General features: G+C 33.7%; 1 long non-coding RNA gene across 1 annotated transcript; it reads left to right on the top strand.

The window, feature by feature from the left end:
• The first annotated feature begins 5,438 nt into the window (after positions 1-5,438).
• On the top strand, positions 5,439-9,037 carry LOC134200418 (uncharacterized). The gene is made up of 2 exons (XR_009975339.1): positions 5,439-6,349; positions 7,321-9,037. It is a non-coding gene; the product is annotated as an uncharacterized LOC134200418 (long non-coding RNA).
• The last annotated feature ends 242 nt before the right edge of the window (positions 9,038-9,279 follow it).

Here is a 9,279-nt window from a genome sequence, read left to right as displayed (position 1 = left end):
GGTGAATTTGTCTCGGTTCAACATAATATCGTAGAAAGAAAGGCAAAAAAGATTATATATTTTGATAACGTAACTGAAGAGAGTTTTGGCATGATTTTTGGAATGTAATAATAATTTATTACATACGACATTTTTAATACATAATTTCGCCATACATAATTTTTAGATTTTATGATAATGCATAAAACCGAAAAATTCCTATTGCTATATTCGGACAATCGAACTAAGTTTAAATTTCGTATTGAGTCACATTAATTCTTGGAGTGTAGTATACATAATATAGTTTGGTGTGGATTTTGACTTTGAAGTAATACATAATTGGTGCTAATTTCCATGGTACAAGATTTTATTTTAAGTTGTAAATTTTCTCTCATTTTCCTACTTACTTTTTTCCGCTTTTTAGTGGAAACTTCTAGTTTCCTAAAAAAGTCCTAAAAACAGATTTTGGTGAAATAATTTTGACTCAGTTTATTTCTTTTTATTAGTTTAAAATTTCGAATTTATTGTTATTGTATTCATTAAACTAAAAATTTCATTAAATGCCATCAACATGTTCATTTAAAATATCAGAATTGTGTTTTTTAACGTGAATATACAGTTATATAATTTTTTCACATAAAAATTTTCAACATTAAAGTTTTTGAACAGAAAACCTAGGTGTGCATAAAATACCACTATTCTTTATGTTCACTTACTCTGTTCTTTGATTTGAAATTTTGTGAACTTAAATCAGGTATACTGACGATTAACTTACCGAACATACTTCTTTTCCACAAATACAAAAAATAGTGCGTTAGTTATGTATAATTAGTTATTAAGTAATATGGTATAATTAGTTAATAACGATTAATTACGTTTACTAATAACTTACGGGCAACGCACCGTTTACTCAGCTTGATCGACAAGACAGACTCAAAATAGTCCAACAATTGACCTTATGCCTTTTAAACTAATAATCCACAACGTGATAATCTTCAATTCGAACACCGTTGATCACAGCCATTGATAATCACCGTTGTTCACCACAGCAGTTTTGAGTGTTCCCTGACTTCTATTAATCGATCAGTCATAGGTTGCCACTTATCTACAAATCTTCTATTTTGTTGAAGATTGTTGATTGTTTCAAATGGTAGTTGAAATGTATTTGCCCTCTTTTAATTACTTTCAACCAAGCCCACGTGGATCTCCTAAGACATTAAGACAAAGTTTGTTTATAAGAACAATTCGTAATTACTGCTATAATAGATAATATTTAAATAAGTAATAAAGTACATCTTTTAAAGCATTGACACATTTTTTCTTTAATTTAACATTGTTTTTTACTTCGTCTTCGTAGTAAGATAATGCAAATCATTCTAGGAACGAAAGTATCAACTAAAATTGCATGTGCTCGTGACCACCGGTGCCGCAAAGAATACTAAACAGACAATACAAAAGTTATTAATGCTAATGAAACTTTAAAACACACAAGCGCCACCAGGGATGTGTCCGTTCTATTGTTGAATATTCGAGTATGTTTAGATAATCTGCAGTGATTATTGCGTATTGCACATCACTAGTAATAATAAAAGCATTGTCTGCGGAATATTAAAAGTTTTGCATAAAGTTAAAACTTAATTTCACCATTACGTACTTAATGTTCATAGCGGTTTTTTAATTATGATTATCTTTTATATTTAAATGTTTGTAGATAAGGTAGGTACAACATAAGTCATTCTAAATGTAGGTATATTGTAAAGCATTGTTCAAATAGCGAATAGCGAGAAACTATTAAGCGACAATTTCACGTTTAAATGTTTCGTGATAAATGAACAAATATATGTCATCGTTCCTACAAACTTCAATTTACATTACCCGTCACAGTCTTTGTGGAGTTAGTTATTCATTTGAATTCTTGGTAGCTAACTATTTTTAACAACAATAGTAAATTTACATTGTTGACATATTTAATTAATGTAGATAAATTACATGTATAAAAAAAATTAAAATTGACTTAAAGTTGCAATGTGACTGATAATTTAGTCGACAAATAGTTGAAGTACGTATAGTAGCGCTTTCTATTCATATTAACAAATTGATATCAGGCATGTGGTGGATGGAGTTGGTGCAGATGTGCTTAGTGCGATTTTATTAACGTTCTCGATAGCGTAAAAGTTAACTCTTAATTTGTTTGCAATTGGAACAGCGCCCCTAGCGACAAACGTACACAAACGATCCAACTCCATACAAATTTGAGTTAATTTTTACGCTATCCGGTCACCGTCACCGACGAATGGCTTGACGAGCAAATTAACCCATAGACACAGCCCACTGAGTTTCTCAGCGGATCTTCTCAGTGGGTCGCGTTTCCGATCCGGTGGTAGATTCCGCGAAGCACTGCTTTTGCTAGGGTCAGTATTAGCATCACTCCGGTTTGAGCCCCGTGAGCTCACCTACTAGTTAAAGGTTACGCTGTATTAGCCTCTCAAGGCTATCATCAGCTTAGGTAGGAACAATCTACTTTTTTACGCTACCGAGAACGTTATAAAACTCGCACTAAGCACACAGATGTCCGATTCACATTCGATTTGATTCGAGCGTATGACATAGCCATAGAGAGCGATTCCCCGTAGCGCGATTATATTTGGCGTTCTCGGAATCCGTTACCTGCGGGCGCGCAGCTTTCACGACCATCTGCCCGCTGTCATTGGCACACACGCACTGCAGCTGCCCCGCTCACAATGCCGGCTTAATATCGAAATGATTTATTTGTGTCGTTGAATCGTTGTAATTAAGACTTGTTAGGTCACTTGTGCTGGCTCTAGGGCGTGTTACGAGCTGTTAGCCACCTGCTTCAAAGCAATCCGGTTTATATATTTGAAGAAGATAATAATCGGAGACAATTATATCAATGAAACTGTAGTGCTGTGCCCTTGTATCCTCCCTAGTATCAGTATCAGTATCAGTTGGATTTAGTGTTATTCTGCTTATTTACCCCAATAAAAAGGACAACCTATTTTAATTATAGTTATAATACAGCTGCGGGTATGATTCGGGGACAGTTATTTATTATTGTTCGGGGGACAGCTGGTTCATGTATCGGTCTCACGGGGTTACGTAATACTAAACAGGGCGATGTGTTTCGTAGTAACGTACCTATTTGGTTGTAATGTAAATACAACTGTAATATTAATCATAGCTAACCTCAAACCGACCTAAAAACTATTTATTTAGCATTAGCTTTGTAAAGTTTTGTTTTGTTTTAAATAACATATTATAAGCGTAGGTACTTAAATATTATCATATTCTAATTCGGTACCTATTATATTATCGTCGTTTTTTTGTAAAGCGTTGTTATACTTCATACAATACGACGATCGGCAGCAGCGATCCAAGTATATAATTCTCTACGTAAGAATTCGAGAAAATCGATGCCGACGCTCATGTAGGCATCGAAGTAACATGTACTATCGTATTTAGGGGGGTCACGAACTCTGGCGGCGTCGCTTCCCCGAACTAGCTGGCACACTCCGATTTCGACTTCACACCACACCGTTCGTTCCCAGTACTTCTTACAGCGTGCGACAAGCAGAAAGCAAATATTCGCAGAATTCGTACCGATAGTGATTTATCACTTTTGTGCGAGACAATACTTTCTAGTTTCCATTTACAGTTGTCTGCGTAACACTATGTACCTGTGTTATAACGGTTTATCTGTTCGGATGGTTAGATACGTAATGTAATATCAGGAGCAGTCGACGTCATTAGATTGTACATATCAAATTCACGAAGCTAGCCATTAGTTAATTCAGTTGAGAATGTAGTTGCATTTTGAGGTGTTTCTAAGCGACAGCAATAGATACTAAAAATATTTAAATACATTTTAAGCAAGTTATTTAAAAAATTAGTTCACGAAATATGTTAAGGAACTCGTGAATTTTTTTATCACAAACTTTTATCGCAACCCAGAATATTAACGCGAAATCGAACGTGTAATTGATGAACTCGATATCAGGTTGATCTGCCTTAATCCGGATTATGTAGATTTTTATTGTAGATATACATTAAATTATTATCGTTTTGTGTCTGAGGTGCTATATAACACTGGTATCTATTAAAATATTCAATAGTATACAAAAATATATTTAAAAAAAAAATTCATATACATATTTTATGTTAAATAGATATATCGATAGGTATACGAATACTAGTATTATTTTAAATGTACATTACTACACGGTGGCTTTGATTTATCTGAATTATGAATAAGTATGAAAATGAAACCAAAGTTTTTCATAAAAGAGTACGCCGTGTGGGCAGATTTAAAATGTTAAAAGCTTTTTGAAAGCATCATAAAACGTTGAGCTCTATTGTATCTGTTATAACATCTTCGTGGAACATTTTCAATTAAATGTGTTTAAGATGTTCTCGGTAAAGGAGAAAGCAGACACCGATGTTTATCTCAAAATTATCAATGTAATTAACATTGTTTTTAATTAACTTTTGCTTCCATTTTAAGTATATGTTATTTTTTTTAATAATATATATCGGCCTCCTTTCGAATGAAAGTAATCACATTTGTGTGGTTAATATTGATTTTTACCACCCTGACGTTAATTTAAAAACATGAGATAATAAAACTTTCTCTGCTACAATCTCTGCGGATGAATATTAGAACTAGATTTTTTTATCAACCGTGGAATAAAATTTTAGCCAAGTCCGTTTCTAGTACACTCATAATTGAACCCACTTAGAAGAATAGTTTTAAATATTTTTTTAATTAAATCATTTTCCAAATATGCATATCCTTTGCATTTAATTAATAATAAAAAACTAAACCTTTTTTTATTTCTATGCCATTGAATTAAATTATTAATAAAAAAAATGAAAATCAATGGAGTTTTAAACAATAATATACAGTGTAGGAATCGTTTTTAAATAAAATGATCGTATCCATGTGCCAACTGCCAACAGCGTTAGCGAATAATCTATGTCAAGCAACATTAGCGTGTAATCTATGCCAACTAACATGGATGTTGTTATGGCTTATGGTCGTTCAGCTGCGTAATTGTCGAGTTTCTCAGAAACGACGACTATTTGTCTGCGAATTAAATTGTGATATAACAACTGTGTAAATTATACGTGTTTGCTCAGCCGCATTAGAAACTTTAATTATAGCATCTGTGAAATGTTAATTTTTTTTTATTTTCTAGTGTATTTTCTTGGATGCTAATCAGCCATTGTGAAACTTTATGTGTACATTGTATATTATAAAGTAGTTATTTGAAGATACTAAAGCCGTGTTTCGCTTTTTACAACGGAAATTTTTTATTTCATATTTTATAATTGTTTTTCTTAAACAGTAAGCAAATATTTAAAAATTAAGTGATAATGAAGTCTATTGTATGTACCTAAATGTGTCTATCTAAATTCCAACGTAAACTTTACTACAACAACACAACAATACAAAACGAAACATTACTTTTCTTGAATTTATTACATATATTTTATAGAAAGAGCCATATGGTTGCTTAACATAAAGGTACAGAGAATTGCGTAAGCCATAAAAGGAGGTTCTATTCAATACTTTGTCTGCGCTGTGAGATCTCTTCGCTTTGTTAGTGAGAAATATTTCTATGATTCGTGCTGTATGACAATAATTTTCTTGGAATAGGATTCGCTATATCAGTAAATTGACATGCTGTATTTATAAGAAGTATAAAAAAAAATAGATTCTATTAGATACGCACTAGATTAGATTACGTTAATGTGGTTCAGTAGTCAAATACTAAAATATATATTCAGTATATTTCTGTATTAATACAATTTAGTTTTTTCATTATGTAGGTAACGCTAATAAATCAATTTTAATATAATTAAAAACCTTAATAGCCAACATAGCGTTTTCAATAATATAATATATAAATCCATATTATTCGAAAACAAGGAAATTTTTCAGTATGGCATGGATTCGAAGAGTTCGAAAAGTTTTAGAACAGATACAATATAAGCGTATACCATATATGTATATACAACATACATGTGCCTAGAAATATAATATTACCTTTATGTATACTCTGGATCACACATAACCTAAACTATGATAATCCCGCAGTTGTGCCTGTGGAAAATTATCCGCCGGACCATGGACCCAATGTCCAAAACATTGGCTGTTTAAGAATTTACTTAATATGGAAAAAAAAATTAGCTACACAATTATTTTCTCAAAATTCCTAATCTATCCTACGTAAACATTTTATCATTGTTCCATTGAAGCAATAATGATTAATGTTACGAGTCCACGACTAACAATGATTCATTTGGACGATGCCCCAGCTTATTATGAATTCATCCAAACATGACTATAAATGTAAGTAGAATACAGTACTTCATATTTTTCTCTAAATTCACAAAGTTATTTAGTTTAAAAGTCCGCCATCTTGAATATCGATTAAATAGCCGTCATGTTTTCTGCTTTTCACTTTTATTACTAATCTCGAATTAAATTATTAAAAAATCCATTAGAGATTCTATATGAAACTGTGTTGTGTTAATAAATCTATATATTAATACGTGAAGCAACTTTGTACCCATTTTTATGAAAATTGCGCGGACGGAGTATGGATATTTGAGTCGACTAGTATCAAAGCCGGCAATGTGACTTTTGGACAATTATTGGTAAATCAGAAAAACGAATTATTGACTTTGTATTCCATTGGCAGCCACAAAACTCTTCTGAACGAAATCTTAGATAAATAACAGGTTAAGTATTAACCTTTATTTAATGCAGGTTTTGAACCGTATTCTTTGAAGGAGACGATTATATTCAAATCAATCTGTATTGACATATCAATAACATTTTCTTGTTCAAATGCACAGATTGCCACCTTTGATAATAGACGACTCATTTCACACACTTATAGAGAATATAGAGAAGGAGTGCACAATGCTAATATTTTTTTTAAAATAATGCATAAAATATACTTTAAATCAATAAAAAAAACATTACACACACTACCATGTATTTGACACAACAAATATATAAAAATTTATACTCTTTGTTTACTGTCAATTGGGAAACTTTTGTTATTGTTTAGTCTGTGGTCGAATTGAAAATTGATTAATATTGCTTGTCTTTAATATAATTGATCTATAGTGCAGTTTTGGCGAATACTGTGATTATATTATCGAATTATAATAGTGTTTGACAATAGAACCATAATAATGTTTAAACTTATAATTTCATTTCATTATAGTCGAATTTCGACTACTGCGGGACCACTAGTATAGTATAAATATACCAACGTTTGATACAAATGTAATCATCGTTAATTTTAACAGAATTAAAGGCAGCTCGAATTAACTATATTGGATGGAAACATGCGAAACAATTTCATTGAGAAATTCGAGAAGCAACGAGATTACGAGACAAAACCGGGACGTACAATCCGTATAAGCATCAGCTACGGTTTATTGTGTAAGACACGAGTAAAAAACAAGGTCAACCGTGCTCATTCAAGTAAGAAGTTAAAACACACACAAAAAAATGTACGGATTTTCTCGGAATTTTTAAACTGGTATGTCATTTTGTCACGAGGTCCGGCTACTTCGCTGCGTCGTCGTGACAGCCGCGACAACGAATTCACGAGAATGGTAGGTGTGATTTCATCATCCGGACCGCTTTCGAGCAATTGTTGCTGTGTAGTTTCGCTTGATCCCGTCACACAATACGGGCACAATGTAAAACCGTTCTTTGTTTAGGTACATAATATATACTGTTGTGTGTGTGGAGTGTGTGCAATCGATTTCCGTGCGCACAGTGCTATGTGCGTTTTAGAATATGTATTTGATAATATTTACGGTAAATTAATTGGCTTCAATGGCTTTTGATGTAGATATGCTTATCGCTTTAACTGTTGATTCACTCGTTCATTCCGTTTTTAATAGCCTACGTTGAGATACCAGTTCGGCGACCGACGAAGATCTCTTATGATTTTTGTATCGAATGTTCCATGAAGCGTTCTCTGAGGAATTGTTCGAGTTGTCATTGTATTGCTACCACTGTACCCTCCATCGGAGAAGATTTGTTCCTTTTTAGCCGAAGCCCATAGACATCTACGACGTAAATGCCGCCACCCACCTTGAGATCTGAGTTCTAAGTCTCAGATTTTTTAACAGTACAAGGGCTGCCCTACCCTTCAAACCAAAACGCATTACTGCTTCACGGCTGAAAAAGGCAGTGTGGTGGTACCTACCCGTCCGGGAACACAAGATATTCTACCACCAGTTATTACGATGTTATCCGTGGAAGTCAATCGTGAACATTTGTGAAGTACGTATTTCATTAGAAAAATTGGTACCCGTCTGCGGGATTCGAATATCAGCACATACATATACCGCAAGCCACGATTATTTCATGGCGGTACATTGCTGGGGGCATGCTGATACCAAACTGAACAGTGGAAAATGAAATCTAGACGCATGTCACAGAACCAAGAATTTCATTAATATGAAATGTTTAGCTAAACATAGCTAATCAGATGACTAAGCAGACACCAATGGAGAAGGAGATCCTTACGCGGAATTGGCATTGGATTGGTCACACTTTGAGAAAGTCCGATACCCACCTATCAAAGAGAGCTCTGATCTGGAAAGTGTCTGGCAAAAGGAAGAGAGGCCGCCCCAGAACAACTTGGCGTCGCTCGGTGGAGCAGGAGCTAGGGGTCTTGGGCATGACGTGGGAGGAATTAGAACAGACTGCCCAAGACCGATCTAAATAAAAAAATTTGATTCGAGCCCTACACCCCAGCAGAGGGTAATAGGAAAGAATGATGATGATGATGAAACATAGCTATCATACGATTCATAAATGATTCTTATCTACTTAGTAAATCGAAATAAACGCAATACGATACGAATTGCGATCAGCTGGTTACCACGAGACACGAGTAGCTACTTCACTGTGTCGCCGAGCAAAACGATGAGTCAATGACACTGTAAACGTTTAACGCGTTATCTTATCTACGCAATTCCATATTAAAATAAATCGATAAAGATCTAGAGTTGTTAATTATTGAGAAATTTAAAGTCAAATTGTTTTAATCAGGTCGTTTCTGTCGCAAAGCGGTCAAGAGTTTGGAATTGATGGGTAAGAAACATTGTAGGCTGCTCTATGCTATTATGGTACGTAGACATGTTTCAAGGTGAACGCCTATGTTCTCTCTGGTGTTCATCGTCTCTGGGTATTTATTCACAGATTGGTGTATAAACTCGTATTACGATCATAACAATTAAGAGGAA

This window comes from Bombyx mori, chromosome 17 (assembly GCF_030269925.1).
Source record: "Bombyx mori chromosome 17, ASM3026992v2".
Lineage (NCBI taxonomy): Eukaryota > Metazoa > Arthropoda > Insecta > Lepidoptera > Bombycidae > Bombyx > Bombyx mori.
This window is presented reverse-complemented; position numbering and strand designations above follow the sequence as displayed.